Below are 15944 nucleotides of genomic sequence, written 5' to 3' on the forward strand. Positions count from 1 at the left end.
AAATTTTCTGGGGTGATATTTCATCTTCTATGTCTCTTACATCTGTGAGTCTGAAGCTGTCATGAAGTACTAGAGATGACTGGTCTTTTGATACACAGAAAAGTATTCAAGCATCACTAACACTAACCCAGATTAAAAGATTCCTTTCAAAATATTTTTATGGAGTCTAGTGGTGAAGTAAAGAAAACATTACAGTGCTTTCAGAATATCATCTAGTTCTTCCTTGTGTTGCATTCTGCTGTCGATTTAGAGGTGGAAGGCTTGGTAGTCTAGTGTTGTTCCCCTGACATATCTAGTCTCTGCATCTGTGAACCTCTCTAGAGCAATTCCATGGTCTGTAGTAAAATACTTACCAGGGGAATAAAGCTGATTAGCTGCAGACTTCCTTGCTGTGGAATTTAAATATAAAGTTGTGTGGCTTTTTCTCTTTCTTCCCAGAAACAGTGCTATGTAAAACCTCTGTTTGTTTTCTGTAACCTTATTATGAATTGTATTCAGCAGTACGTTCTACTATTTCCATCGGTAAACACATTTTTTGCAATAAAAAAGTGGAGGAGTCCTACCTCTGATAAATTTATTGAACTTTTGTCATATTTCCTCAAGGAAATATTTGCTCTTATTGCAGGAGAAAAACCCAGAATTTTTGCAGTAAAATGAGTCTGCAGAGTCAAATGAGTGACAAGACAATTAACCTCAAAAAAATTGTGACGAACAACAAGAATGTTTTTAATTCTCCCAAAATCAATGTGTTTGTATATATTTTTAAACCAGCTTTTAAATTTGATATGTATTTTTTTTCATACATAAATCAAACTGGTAATTAACATTATGGCCTAAGCATCCAGTTAGAACTTGGATTACTGGTCTCCTATATGGTTTAATGTATGAGAGGTTGCTTTGCCCCTTCTTAGGGTGGACCATTATTGAAAAAGTGAGAGGATCTTGAGGACTAGGGTACTAATTGACTCCTGAATTTCAGAATCTAACTAAGCCTCAGACTGTCACAATCTAACTTTTGTAAGGTACTCCAGGTGGGGTTCCTAAGACCACTGATGCCTTTTGGAAGTTTTACTCAAACAGATTTGAAAAGGTTAAGAACCTTATTATTATGGAAATACAAACATACTAAAAAAACCTCCAGAAACAGGCCTTTGTGAATTCCAAAAGAAATTGATCCTTAAGAAACTATACTTGAGAGTCTTGATTCAAATGATATCTAGGAAAATGGGTAATAACATTATCAGCATTTCTTTTTCGACTTTGCTATGATTTCATTTAGTTAACAAAGGATCTTCATAAACTATGATTTATCTTTCACTGTGCACGCTTTTTTATAATGAGGTTTCATCTGGCGACTTCTTCCTTCTATGCCTCCGCTCCACAATTTGAATCTGTATGCTGCATATCATTTTATGTAATTAGCCTATATTTAGATACCTCTCTGTGGTGGAACGTTTTTCCTGGAAAAAATATTTCTGTTGCAGCTTCTCTGAACTTTATTTGGACCTGATCTGTGAACAGAGCCTAGATCTATCTATTGTATGATTTGCAACACCATTCTGTGCAATTTTAAATTATCTCAGTGATTGAGAGTCCCTGAATGTATTTTAACTAGAGAGACATAAACAGCTTGTTTAAGCTGACCTTCAGATGTCCTTTCCTTTACAGTCCTGAGCCAATTTCATAGGTGAACAGTATGAACTGTATGCGGTCTGTTACTATTGGATACAGCAGTGAAGTGGCATTCCCCCTTCCCATGGTTGATGCCTGTCATGCTTCGTCAGTGCTGACAAGCAATTATTAGTCTTTGTTTCTTTTATACTATATATTGGCAAAACAATCATTGCAAGGAATTGTAGAGGTAGAAACCATTATCTTTGCACTATAGTGGTAACAGAGCTTTTAGGCTTACTGAAAATATCCATTAGGTTCTGTTCTCTTATCTACAAATGCTTTCTATTTTGCTTTGTGCTATTCCGGCGGTTGAATCACCAACTTTTGCTGCATTAAGAATGGATAACTTTATTCTTTCATCGGGTGATTTTCATTTTGCACTGGCCTTTGTTCAGGGCTGAAGGCATTCTTCATTTGTTTTGAGTCCCACTATATTAAATATAATTTGGATATCAGTTTTAGCTTCATTGACTTTGAAGATTTTGTTTTCCTCTTAGCAGTTGTGACATGAGAAGACATTCCTGTGCAAGTTTAAAAAAAGCAAAAAAGAAAAGAAAAGAAGACAATACAGACTGAGACAGTTTTAGTTTCTGAGCTGGGAGGGAGTTTTTTGAACTTCACTGTGCTAGGTGGTCATATCTGTATGACTCATAAATCATTGTTTTCAAGCACTCTTAATAGCCTTCAAGAGCTTAAGCAGGATGCAGCCATGGAGAACAAAGACTTTTTTGCAGGTGTCTTAGCTACTAGCACACCACAGTTACATCCTCCCACCTGAATTAGACCAGACACAAATTATCAAAGGTCTCCTCTCCAGCAGGAATGGTCCCTGGTTGAAGACACATGGTTGCAGAAAAACAAATTGCCAGTGCAGACAAAAGAAACAGCCTTTTGTACCCATAGAATTTACTTCCGCTCAGATCTCTGGAGAGGTCCAGCACTAGTTCTGGCTATGGATTTTCATTTTCTCAAAAACCCACATGATTGTGAAACCTCTTCCACCATCCCCATCAGAAATCAGTTCCCTCTACTTGCTTGCTCTTGCCTCTTAAATGTCCCTGAAGCTTGCTCTGCTGCCATTCAGGAGTCATCTGTTAGTCTGTTTTGTTGAGCAAAATTGTTTTCTATTTCATGCTGTCATTTTGGGAAGACACTTGGTAACCTCAACTGGAAATTTATCCTTCAAATCTCTTCCTGTGAGTAATTACCATGGGATCTACAAAATGAAATCCTACTTGTGAAGGAGAAACATGGGCATACACACAGGCTGAATTATTTAGAGAGACCCAGAAATTGACTTCAGGGCTAAGAAAACATATTTAATGAAGATGGAAAAGGGGGAAAGTATATGCACCTTTCCTGATTTGGTAGCACCCACTCTGTACTACAGTGTAGCAAGTTACAGCTTGGTCTCTGTACTTAATGTTCAATTCAGATTTTAATCAAATTCCTTAGGTGTTACTTAGGATGAGGTTTTCTGCTTGCATTTGCTAAAGCTGCCAGAACTATTCAACTCATATAAAACCAAAAAAGTGCTTTTCCATACCTCATTTATGACATGGTGTATGGACGGTTTATATAAAAGTAGTTATGGTCACCCATTGTTACAGTTTTAAAGGGTTTATTCTCTTTTATCTCAACTTCTGCTTCTTTTCTCCTGATATAGAAGAAAGGTTTTATAATCCTATTAGCTTTTGTACTGGCATTTGACATCTTTGTCTTTGACATTGTTGATGAACAAGGAGAGGGTCTGTCCAATATATAGCTTCAGTTCATCCCCCAAACTAAAAGATAAGTTGTGCTTTTTTTTCCTTTTTTTTTTTTTTTTTTTTCTTTTTCTGGCAGGTTTCTACTGTCATATTGTCTGACAGTAGAGGAATGAGGAGACATAGACCCCTCCTGCTGCATACAGACCGAGATGAGAGCTGCTCCAGCAAGAACGGACTAGCTTGTCAGTGCTTTCTAAACATGAATTATTCTGTCCCGTCATTCCAATCCTTATCTGTTCGAACACTATCTGCTCCCCATTCCTGTTCCCAGACTACTTTTAAATCCACATTCAATCCAATTCTCAGCCTGTCTCAAATATAATTTCTCATTTGCACATAGTAGAAATAAGCTACTTTTATTTCTTCTGACTTGGGACAGACAGCTCTGTTTCAGAAATACCTATTACACTTAGGTCTTCTTCAGTTGCAAGATGCTCTTTTCTTCTAGTTGCTTTTAAATAGGAGGACCGGAGACAGCTCAGCTGATAGTACTGTCTCTGCTGTCATTCCCTTGTGTAATTCTGTGGGAAGGCTACTGCCTGTCAAAGCTTTCTCCCAGGTGTCCTTTTCTGGATCACACAGAAGAAGCAGGGAGGCTCATGCCTAGGCACTTTTCAGAGACATCAGGCCAGGCACTGAGCAGCTGCTCCAGCCGGTGACAGTCAAGCAAGTACCTAGGGGAAGCTACAAACCTGCTTGTAAAGACCTGCACATTCAAAATCCCTCTCCAGGAGACACCTTTTTGTCCCTCTCCAGTCTTTTTCACCCATTATCTGTCTACTTTATTTAGGTCGTAAAATCTTATACTGCTGTGTATCTCAGTCCCCACACTAGAAAGCCTCTAAGCATTCATATTTTACCAGTAGTAAATATATGAGTATGCTTCTTACATCAAGAAAGAAATATCTGAATAGTCTCATTTAGTTGTTACTGAACTCCTTTAATGCCATATATATGGCAAAATGCCCCAAAGCACTGAGCTCTAATCACATCTTTCTTTTCTCTAAATTCTTTTGTGGAAGACAAGAGTAGGTATTGGCCACAAACCAGTTCCCAACAAAGCTTCCAAATTGTATCTGGGCTCTGGTGAAGCTGATCACTGGTTCTGCATGAAAAATATCATTGACGTATGTAAATATTAGTATTTCACAAATGGAGAGAGACTAAAACTATCTTTTAGGATGATGAACATGTACCAAGAAGTAGTTTTACATATAAAAGACCCTCAAAGTTGTCCCTTTGTATGAAATTTCACTCTGTTTTATTTGAAGCTATAAATCTATGTCAGCAAAGAAAGTGAAATACTTTCAGTATTATATTTAAATATTAGAATTGTTCTTGCTTATATATATCAACAGAAAATTAAGATTAAATCTGTGTTGTGGGACAGGAGAGTGTTTTCCAGTTCCCAGGTTTGCACCTGCATCCATGTTCCATTGCACATTTCTGTGCTAAGGAAATATAGAGCAGAGTCACAGAGCACTCCAGTTTGCACCAGCTCCTAGCTTCTACCTTCACAGATCACATGTTTCTTTCCTCACAGATTTTTGGTTCTGCTTTAAACATCAGCCTTTACAGTACTTTCATTGCTATGCTGTGTGTGCCCATGCAATTAATGCAAGTACCATTTACTCACTATGAGTCACTGCCCATCTACTGACTGATTTCTAAGTCACCAGAGCACTTTTTAGCCAACACCTTTTCCCCATTTTTCAAACTGATCTTTGCTCACATCTTTCTTCAACTCTCATTCTAGAAACGGGAAGGTGAAGAAAACACTAAGACTTAAAAATACAAACAATGTGAGGTTATGGAAGAAACAAGAAGGTGAAAAAAATTTATTTCTTCTTGCTTGCTTACTTGTGAGGGTTTTTTTTTTAATTAATATTCTGCTCTCAGTGAACCAAAGTATCCTAGAAATGCATGAGAGAAAAGCAGCTGAGACAGAAATCTGAAAATGTAAAGAGGGCAGTTATGTGTGCAACTCTGACCAAAACCTACCCATGTCTGAATGCCCTTTGTGCTTTAGAAAATCTCTCTCTGACATCCTTGTTTGCCAAGTTTGAGCCTTCAACCTGTTTTTATTGTCATTATAAAAGCCCTGTGAGCAGGGCCTTAAGCTAGGAAAGGCTGACATTCCTTCTAACTCTGATGGCACTAGCAGGTGCTGCTGTAATAAATACCTTGAAATGCGTAATAGCAGTCCATGTTGAAGTTTTGAGAAATCTTTTTATTAGCCCCCATCTGCTTTTCAAGCAGAGGGGTAGGACTCTATTAGATTAAGATGTTTCCTGCTGGCTCCTGCTGTTGTCAGCCAGGAGATTGTATACAATATTTACGTTCATTTCACCACTTCTAATTATATCTTTTCTTGAAGCCTTTGGATGCAGTCTTATTCAAATATTCTCTCTTGATTTGTCACTGCAGAATAGACTATGGTCCCCTCCTTCATTACCCTACATCTGATTTAATGACCTTAGACTTTTATGAACCTTACAGTTTAAGGTAAGTGCTGACAGAAGCAGATTGGCTGCTTATACGTAATTTTTAACCTTCAGCAGCACAATTAGTGTGTATCAGTGAGCATCACACTGGTCAATATGGAAATACAAATAACACTTTGCTTTAAGATTTCATGAGCACATATCTCAATATACTTTCAGCTGGTAGGATCAGCGTGATAAACCACTGATAACTTTTAGCTGTATTATGTTTTTCTGAGGTTCAGCCATGTAATTTAGCCTGAAGTGGTGTGGGTTACAACAGTAGCTATGATATTATTAGAATAGCTATCCTCACAGCGATATGCTTAACTGAGCAAATTAAGAAGTACTTGACCTGTCCTGACTTTTTTTTTTTTTTTTATTACATTCGCAAAAACCCATTTTTAAAACATGCTATTTACTTTCCTCCCGTGGCACTGCATGGTGTCAGTTCCATCAAAACAGCAAGGGAAAACCGCATATCCAGCAGGGGATGTCAAATGAGCAGGTACACAGGCTCTAAAAAATGAGAAAATACTTAATAATTTTGGCAATTTTCAGAATTTTGTATACTGTAAGGTATAATTCTTGTGATATATGGGTGATTTTTCTAAGTTGATGGTAAATTTTTAGTAGCCTCCCTGATTTCCAAGTTTTCAGTTCCAGAGAGATGCATTTAATGGCAGAGATGATCTTAAATTCCTATGCTTGATATGTCTCATGACATTTGTATCTAAAATTTTCATGCTTAAAAACCTTTATATGGGAAGAGTTTGCATACTTATTCCATTCGCCTTAAGCCAACAAATAAACCTGAAAAAAAGATAATCCATATTTCAGTAGCAAAGTAATGAATGACCGGGCTGAATTATTCATGGTCATTCCACCTTTTGAAACAAAATGAATTTGAGGAGGACATAACTGTTCTCAAGAAGGTAATCAGTGAAAGAATAGACCTGTCAAACAAATACTTCATGTTGAATTATTCACTGTGCTCTAACATTTAATTAACAGATGAAGACAGTTGTCCTTGCTCATGTCCAGTTACAGGAAACCATTATGTGTTCCCTACCATGTCTTCTTACTCAATTAAATACTGCAGGAAGATCTGTGTTGTGAGGAAGCTGGAGCCGTTGATATTTATTAATTCATGACTGGTGCTCGAAACACTGACCGCAGAAATAAAGCCATGAATTTGAGAAGGAACTGGCCATGCATTATAGCTGGCCCTTACTGATTGTTCGGTTCTTGGCACCGTGTTTCTGTTCTCTGTCTGCTGACCGATGGTGTTTTTTAAAAAGGGAAACTAGCATTTAGAAATGGAACGGCCCAGCTGTCTGATTGCTTTTTGGATAATCCCTTCGATACTTTGTCACTGAACAAAACAGTCAGGTGTATGGGCTGTGAATAAAGATATTTCATTTGACACATTGCCATGTTTGGGATTTTTGGATCCCTGGAATTTGTTTTTCCCGTGTCAATGAATCCTTACTTCTGTCAATTTGGGTTGTCGTCTACTGCAAATGAATTCCATTTCATCCCAACAAATTTTTAACCGGCAGATTTAATCTGGAAAGTCACAGTTTGAATTCAGGACCATTTGCTTCTGAATTGCCACAGAAATGACACACACTCATTCTAAACTGAGAAAAAAAAATATTTAAAAGCTTGAAAAATATTAAGCCTCAGGCTACTTGTCCTTTATGTATCTAGTAGTAAAAGAAAAAGACTTTAGGGGATGGTTCTTTCAGCTTTTGCTGCAGACTGACAGTTAAAAAGGAAATAAACTAGAAATATCTCCAACCAGGCTTGTGATGTGTTTCAAAGAGGTACCATATTTAGGCCAGTTATGATGAAAGTTTACAGTTATCAGGTGACAGTTCAGCTCAGCAATAAACTTGAACTCTCTCTTTTATTCACCATGCATAGTCTTTTTGAAAAAGTATTATTATTATTATTGATATTGACATATTTGTGCACCTTTAAAACCGCTGACATTCTCTTCTTCACATTTCATTTGGCAAATAGTTATGATTCCATCTTGCTCGTATCCTGGATAAGCAACTGAATGAGCCATATAAGGGCCATATTGGACGGCACCGGGAGCATTTAATCAATGATAACAAGTAGTGCATTGTGACATACTTTATCATGGGTGTTTCAAAGTATCTTGTTCGCAATTGGCAGGAACACTGCAAATATATGCAAAATACAAGTCAGTCTGGACTCACTGCTATCTAGGGAAAGCTTTACAATATTTTGGTCTCAGTCAGCTGTTAGTCAGCTGCAAAACACATGCACGGAATCCATTGGTCCATGTGAGGAACAACCAATGTGGAAATCACAGTTCCTTAATCCTAACAAATTGTTACAATCATGAAACCAAACTGAAATCTTTATCACAAACACTTAGGGAAGTCAAAGCCTTTCCCATTTCAGATTGCATTAGATTAAAATTAGAATATTTTAACATAAAATGTCTCCCTGCCAGGGCCCTGAGAGCACTTGTAAGGCTGATGTGGCTCTGCTTGTGCTCAGCACTGTTGTTTGCATTTCCTGGATTAACCTTGGACTCAAGGTGTTACTTGCTTTTGCCAGAAGATCACTGGACAGTCAGCATGAGCTGCTGCTGCCACCACCCTGCCCTGCTTGCCTTGCTTTGCTGCTGTGGGACTGTGCCTGGCTGGCGAGGGCTTGGCCCTCCCTGTGCAGGGGCTGCTCCCTTCCCTTCCCTTCCCTTCCCTTCCCTTCCCTTCCCTTCCCTTCCCTTCCCTTCCCTTCCCTTCCCTTCCCTTCCCTTCCCTTCCCTTCCCTTCCCTTCCCTTCCCTTCCCTTCCCTTCCCTTCCCTTCCCTTCCCTTCCCTTCCCTTCCCTTCCCTTCCCTTCCCTTCCCTTCCCTTCCCTTCCCTTCCCTTCCCTTCCCTCTCTTGATGCTCCCTTGCAAGGTCTTAGCTATGCTTGTTTCCTCGCTTACTAAGGAAATCTCTTACAATTATTTTATCACTTTTAAGCTTCTTTCACTTTTTTTTTTTTCCAAAAGCAAATACGTGGTTATTACATATTAAAAAACATTATAAGTTACCAATGCATTGTTGATATGGGTGAACAAATGCAAGTTCTGCTTTTGAATGGATGGCCTTATTTCTGTTTTCATGTGAGCTGCATAAACTTTCCAGAATGAACTTGGCCATTAGTTATTACATGTTGTTTATACGTTTTAGAAGATAGATGATGAAACAGCAGATATGTTCGTTTTCATTAATAGTCATAGATTTTAAATCCAGAAGAGACTATTGTGTCATTTACTTGAGCTCTGCTAAAGTTTGCGTTACTGCATTCATATCTTATCACTGACATCTTAAGACTGACACTCCAATTTATGACTATGATTACATTGTTACAGTCTCCATTTCCCTTTAGTTATATTGGTTACATGGTGGGCAGAAAAACTTAATTGCAAATCCATATGTATGTGTATTTTCACTGCTTTTCACCCATACTGATTTACCACCGGCAGTTTGACCTGCTAATCCTCTACAGTGAACTAGCAATGCAAAGATGTCACATTTCTTTAGAAGATGTTAACCCCAGGCAAGTCCATCTCTGCTGAAGCTGGACATGCCATGACGAAGTGTCAGTGCTAGATGATTGAGACCACTTCATGAGCTCTTTGATATACCAGCTCACAAAGCAATAAGCACCCTTGCAGCACTGTGACTCTTAATGGGCTTTTCAGGAAGCTGAAAGCAAGGGCTTCACCAAATCTCAACATGTAAAGATGATTATGTATAAAGAGAGTATAAAGACAGAAATTCTTGTCCTGTGACCTATGCCAGATATTTCCCTCCATCTGCTTCCAACACAACTCTGTAAGATGTCTAAGAGCCCAGTACCTGAGTTTTCCTGCTGGTCCATTCTGGGAAGCAGACTTCAAGTGCAATACTTGACAGAAGCTATGGAGGAGCTTAGGAAGGCTTGTGGAAGAGAGGTGGGTTGGTTTAAATTGGCCTGGGATTTTGTAGAGGATAATGGCTGGACCGTAGAGGAAGCAGGAAGACATAAAAGTGTGAGAACAGTCTGTTTCATGCTGCTCAGGAGCTGTTTTGTATCCTCACTAACACTGTCTTTCAGGTGCTGGTGCAGACTGGCAGAGCAGAAGTGGTGACTATTTGAACCTGAGCTGGAGGCTTGTCGGTCCCATAGTTGTGAAGGGTGAGGCAGAGCAGGCTATGCTGACAAAAGCTGGTTACAGCAGAGACAGACGGGCAGGTACACCTGATAAGAAATGTTCTGTCATTGTTTGCTGTTATCTCAGGCCCGATCTTTGATCATGCCCGTTGGTGTTCACCTGGCAGTGACTGAGCTGGAACCCAACACCCGATCCCTAAGAGTGGGAGATGGATTAAGCTGCTGCACTGACCTGTCCGGGCTGATCTCTACCCAAGACTGTGAGTGTGCTCATGGGGGCACACTGCATTAGTGAGGGTTTCCACTTTGCTGAGACTGGCATCTCTTCTGTGATGTGTGCAGGTGCTATCATGGCAGCAGTGCAGCCCAGGAAATGGGGTCACATGTGGCTGGGGATTTCTGAACACCAGCTTAGATAGCTACTGCTGCTGAGCTGTAACATGGTCGTGATGATGGTGGTGTCGTGCATGCTTTATGCACAGCTCAGGCACTGGCAAATTCCCCAGGAGAGGGATTGTGTTTTAAATTTTTCCACTGGCTCTTTAGGGAAAGGATCAGTGTCCCTTCAAGCTAATTAATATGGATAGCTGAGGAATTTAATGCTCATGATGTACCAAAGTGTCCTCTTACAGATCAGCTCAGACCCAGCTGTTACACCAAACTCATAGTCTTCATAAAGGAAAACATCTAACAGGGTTAATGAGTCTTTTTCCTATTTAAAGAACAAGAGATTGGGTTAAATGTGCAACCAGCAGCAAAACAAAACAAACCCCAGACTTTCAGGCTAGGCTTATTGCATTACACTAAAAGGTATTAGGACTTGGGACCAGGCACTGGAAGAAAATATTCTGCACAGAGACATTGCTACGAAAAACCCGTTTGGATTCGGAGTTCAGCCAGCTTGTACTCTCTGAAGTAACTTCTGGGGACAGTGTTGGGAATTAGCAGAGAGCGTGGACCATTCCTGGTAGGAAGCTACAGAATGGAAGGGTCCAGACTATGCCATTGACCGCAGGGCCAGGGAATGGGCTCTGGCACTGTTCGATTTAATGGTGTAGATATAGCCTCGGGATAACAATCTATAAGTCAAGACACTTAAGGAAATTCAAGTATGTTTAGAAAATAAACATTATCTCATGGACAGGTTTGAACAGACTGTTGTGAAATTTCTCAGTCTTTCAGGTTTGGCAAGATGAAAATACAGTATAAATAGGTTTTTTGTGATTTTTTTTTTTGTTTTGTCTTCCAGAATTTATGCAGAAAAATACATCTGAATAGCTTGCTTGGAATGTCTGGCCTTAAATGGAAGGGGTAGTAACTGCTTGCAAACTGCAGTAAGTCTTGATCTGATTTTCAGTTGAATGATCTATTCCACATCACCTTCTTCATACTCATAATGCTTATAACACCATACTATTTCCAAATACTTTAAAAGCAGACATCCAAATTCTAATAAAAAATTAGCAGGTTTTAGTTTTTATTTTTATTCAATCTCTAGGAATCGGGTTTTAGCCTGGGTGCAATAGCCACGACAGTTCTTACTGCACTGGGATAGGGACTGTCACTAATTGATGTGCATTGTATAGTAACAGCAATAATATTTTGTTTAACCGTAGGAAGTATTTTTGCCTTCACAGTTTAGGCTTTGAGTCACTGTCAGATCTGCTTCCAGTTACCAGATTGTCTGTTTCTCCTGGCAAAGACTGATTGGAAAATTAAACAAATACTACATACGGGTTTTGAAAAACCTTACATCAAATGGCACAAATTAGTTTAGCCTACTGTCCCAATGCAAGTGCCTGGATGTTAAACTACAGTGCTAAGAACGTTTTTTTGTTGTTGTTAAATGTTTGGAATTTACCTAATTTTGCAATCATACAGCTAAGCTTTATCCATTATAAAGTAGAATTAACGAATGTAAGCTTGTGGAATGCTTTTCCTTCCTCTCACTGAACATCAAACATCAGGAACCTTTCTGCTTAATAATTGGAGATAGAACAAAATGACCAAAGCATGACACCAAAGCTGCCCAAATAATGTAATAATATGCCCTGTGGTCGCTTTCATTCAGAAGCATTATTGGGGGAGACTGCTGTTATCATGCAGCGCTCCATCTTCAACGGAGTAAGCTGCTCAGATGAGGATGGTGCACTGCATGTCAGCACCAGTCATATCTGCAGATTGTGCCAAAGTATTACAAAGGAGGGCAGCTATAATGTACTCGTTATTGAATTCCTGAGCAGCTTTCAGTGCATCAGTCTCTGATGGGAGTTTTGGACAGAATATATCTCTTTAAGGCAGCCACATTCCTAACTGAATACCTGCAAACAAGATTCCTTGTCAGCCAGCTCTGGGGCTTGCAGGGGTGGTTCCTGCTGCTCTGCCCCCTTCTCTCACAGGACATGTGGACGGGATCTTAATGAGTCACTAAGGCTCCTCTCCGGAAGGCCACTGTGCTCCCAGGAGCTGTGATCTCTTTTGTATCTGAAAGCGGTTCTAGAGTGGGAGAAAGCTTGTGTAGTGGCATGTGGTAACCTAACAATACAGTGCAGTGAGAAAGGTCTGCTTCAAATTAGCTTTTGAACACATTTCACGACTGAATTTAGTAACTATGTGTATATGATAAAAGTAACTGCAGCTTGCCATGCATTAAGTAATTAGTTGCTTTTCAAATTCTTTGAATGATGTGTATTTTCTAAACAGTTTACTACGTGCTCAGATTGGCTTTATAGAAGCCAAAGTCACCGCATATCTGATAAAACTGCACAAAAGCAAGGAAATGGAAAGCTTGCACAACTGGACAGTTCTAGGCCTTTGCTAGCTGTGACCCACTTTAATTTAGCACTTCCACACAGGCCAGCAAATGTACAGAAAGGGATGATATTTTAGATCTGGGAAGATAACAAGGTCCCCCCTCCTTGTCTGAATAGCAAAAACCTGTAATGTAAGTAACACCAAAGCTCACTGTGTTAAGCCACCTACCCTTATTTCTCTGAACAGAGTAAGAAATGCTGGGTATAAAATGGATCATACTATAATTGATAGTCTTGTCCATCATCCACTTAATAGACTTCATTCTCCATATTGCATTTCCAGGTACCTTCCCCAGCACATTGTAAAACAGTGCTCACATGAGGATCCTGGTACTTCTCTCAGGAAACTACTGCAGGTGAAGCTTATTGTGTATAATGCTTACAGCATGAAGGAGAGTGGAGAGGTCCTGAAGTTCAGAGACGTGGGTACGTAGGGATGAGTTCCATCTCTACTTGCCCTGGAGAGAGTCAAGGTACCATGTATCTCAAAAGCAGTCCAGCTCTACTTACTTTTAGAAACATTTTGCTGTTTACTTTATGGAAAATTTGCTTACTTAAAATCTATTAGTTACAGTTATTACTGCTGAATTAACAGAAAACGTATCTATATTGTAGGGTGAATCAGTAGTGTCAGTATATCAAATAACCTACTAAATAGATATATTTTAAGACATTGAAGAGCAAGAAATAAAATTTTCTTGTGACCAATTAAACCCTGAAACTGTGACAAAGAATGAGGCTGTCACCTCTACTAAAGTCTGCTTTCTACTGCTTTGGATCACATGGGAGCTATGCATATTTTTAACAAATACCATATGCACCTCACTTTCCCTAATTGTTACTGTCTTGCCTGACTGCAAGGGGAAACCCACATGAAAGAAAATAATGACAGAGTCTGAGGAAAATGTCCAAGGTCCTTGTGGGAACTAATAGGAAAGCTCTGAATAGGAAATCACCTCTGCTAGGTACCAAATTGGTGGGCAAGTTTACCCTTTCCAGGCCCAAGCAGGACACTAAAACTTTTCAGATGCTGATTCAAGGGAAAGGGAGGTTAAGTGGGCTGTCAGCAGCTGCACAGGGGGGAGATGATGACTGAGTCTGAGGGGCACGTAAGCGCGCTGAAACAAAACAAACTGTCTCACCTACCCCCACCTAGGCTAGAGATGGAAGTAGCAGGATAAAGCTGAATTTACTGAGGCTCAGATGGAAAGATGAAAGCTGAGGTAAGGGTCTTTTGTTTGTTTAAGCCCTTCTCTCTGTGTTTGAGTGAATAATGCTTTGTTTTGGAGAAGCTGGCTTGGGGTCACTTCAATTCATCTGCTGTCATAGGCTCTTGGAAGAAAAGGCATATTGATGACAAACACAGTTGGGTCTGTCAGTTGAACATGAGTAGTAAATGAGATATTGCCGCCAGGATTTCCAGTCTGAGAGTGGTGGGACCATATGGCTCTATCCACAGAAAGTTGAAGGTAACAAACCTCTTCTCAGGAAAGTGTACTTGAGAGGTATGAAAAGGCACTTCAGTATAGCTTATCTGTCGTTGCAACTAATCTTACAATTCTTTCAGTTTAAGAAAGCAGAATATTCTCTACTGGAAATCCTTTCCTCTAATTTAAGCAATCTAAAAAAGAACAAACATTTACTTAAAAAAGTGTAAAACGCTAGCATCTTTGGCTTCCTGCCAACAGTTGATGTGCACAGCAAATGATCCAGAGCTAGCACATCTCAGCTCCGTGCTTGAAAAGGAATATTTGGTAGATATGTTACTGTATGGGGTTAAGTTTTGTTCTGAATAGCTGGATTTCTGCTCACATGGTTTAAAAATATTTGAAGAAATGTAATTTGCAATGGCCTTAAAAAATGAAATTTTTATATTTGTTTAAGGATATTATCTTCCTTGCAATTTTCTCTGAAGCATGACCTGTAAACACCTACTAGCCAGTATCGATTACATGTTCCCAATTAATGGAACGCTCCTGAAATCAGACACCGGCCCTGAAGGCAGGGGTGGGTGTGTGGCCCAGAAAGGTTTCAAATCACCTTTTTTAACAGATCGAGATAGATGCCATCATTTGAAATGAGAGGTAGGGGAATCTTTTTTGTGTCAATAAACAGAAAGAACAAGAAGGTATGCTGAGCCCTCATTAACATGTATGAGGCATTAGAAAATCTAGCAGCAAAATTGTTTCAGGTTATCATTAGTTGTCTGCTGGAAGGCCACAGACAGAATATTATGGGAAAGAAAAGGCAAACTGCTTCACCCCAGTCTTACTTTCATATTTGTAGTTCAAAGGGACCTCTATTTTTTTACTATTATAGAATGAAAATTTGATCTTATTTTGTTAACTTTGGGTTATACAGTTTGTTCCACTGAAACTAGAAATGGACTATTTTCTTGATAAATGCACTGTAAGTAAATGTTTAAACTGGAACCTACAGGGATAGAAATTCATATTTAATGTTGCAGATTCATCAGTGTATCTCTTATTCCAGGACTGATATGCCAGATAGCAGATTTTCCTTTCCATTGAAGGGAGCAAGTGAGGTGTGAAAAACAGGAAAAATATTTTTCCCTTGAAATAAGTTTCAGAGTTCATGATTAATGTTTAATCTGAAAAAATATTTAACAGCTTCAGAAGGGAAATGATCTATGATCTGTCTAGAATTAACATCCTACCACCTCAACAGAGGAAGGGCCACAAGGGCCACAGACTTTGCAATACAAACAATGCCATGGAAGAGCCAAAAAAAAGTAAGTAGTTCTGGGAGTAACAAATCATCTACTAAATCCAAAAGCCACTGGAGATGGAGGGAATTCAAGACAAGCTCACATGCATGTGCATGCAGGTATTTCTAGGGTGATCCTTCACTAAATTAAAAGATCTGTAATGGTGTCTTGTATTATGCACCTGGCTGTGTACGGGCATAGGAATTGAAGACTCTTTTCCAGACATCTCACTGGTGTTCAGTGTTTCTTCAGACAAAAGAACACATGGAGGTTTCTCTGGAAACCATCT

General features: G+C 39.3%; 1 long non-coding RNA gene across 1 annotated transcript in view; it reads left to right on the plus strand.

Moving 5' to 3' along the window:
- The window catches only part of LOC129205142 (uncharacterized), an 88937-nt gene extending 74662 nt beyond the window's left edge, over window positions 1-14275 (plus strand). The window contains exons 2-3 of the long non-coding RNA XR_008576632.1: window positions 11364-11448; window positions 13211-14275. This is a non-coding gene — a long non-coding RNA (uncharacterized LOC129205142). The remainder of the gene's footprint in view (window positions 1-11363; window positions 11449-13210) is intronic.
- Window positions 14276-15944: the final 1669 nt, after the last annotated feature.

Source organism: Grus americana, chromosome 3, assembly GCF_028858705.1.
Source record: "Grus americana isolate bGruAme1 chromosome 3, bGruAme1.mat, whole genome shotgun sequence".
In the NCBI taxonomy this organism is placed as follows: domain Eukaryota; kingdom Metazoa; phylum Chordata; class Aves; order Gruiformes; family Gruidae; genus Grus; species Grus americana.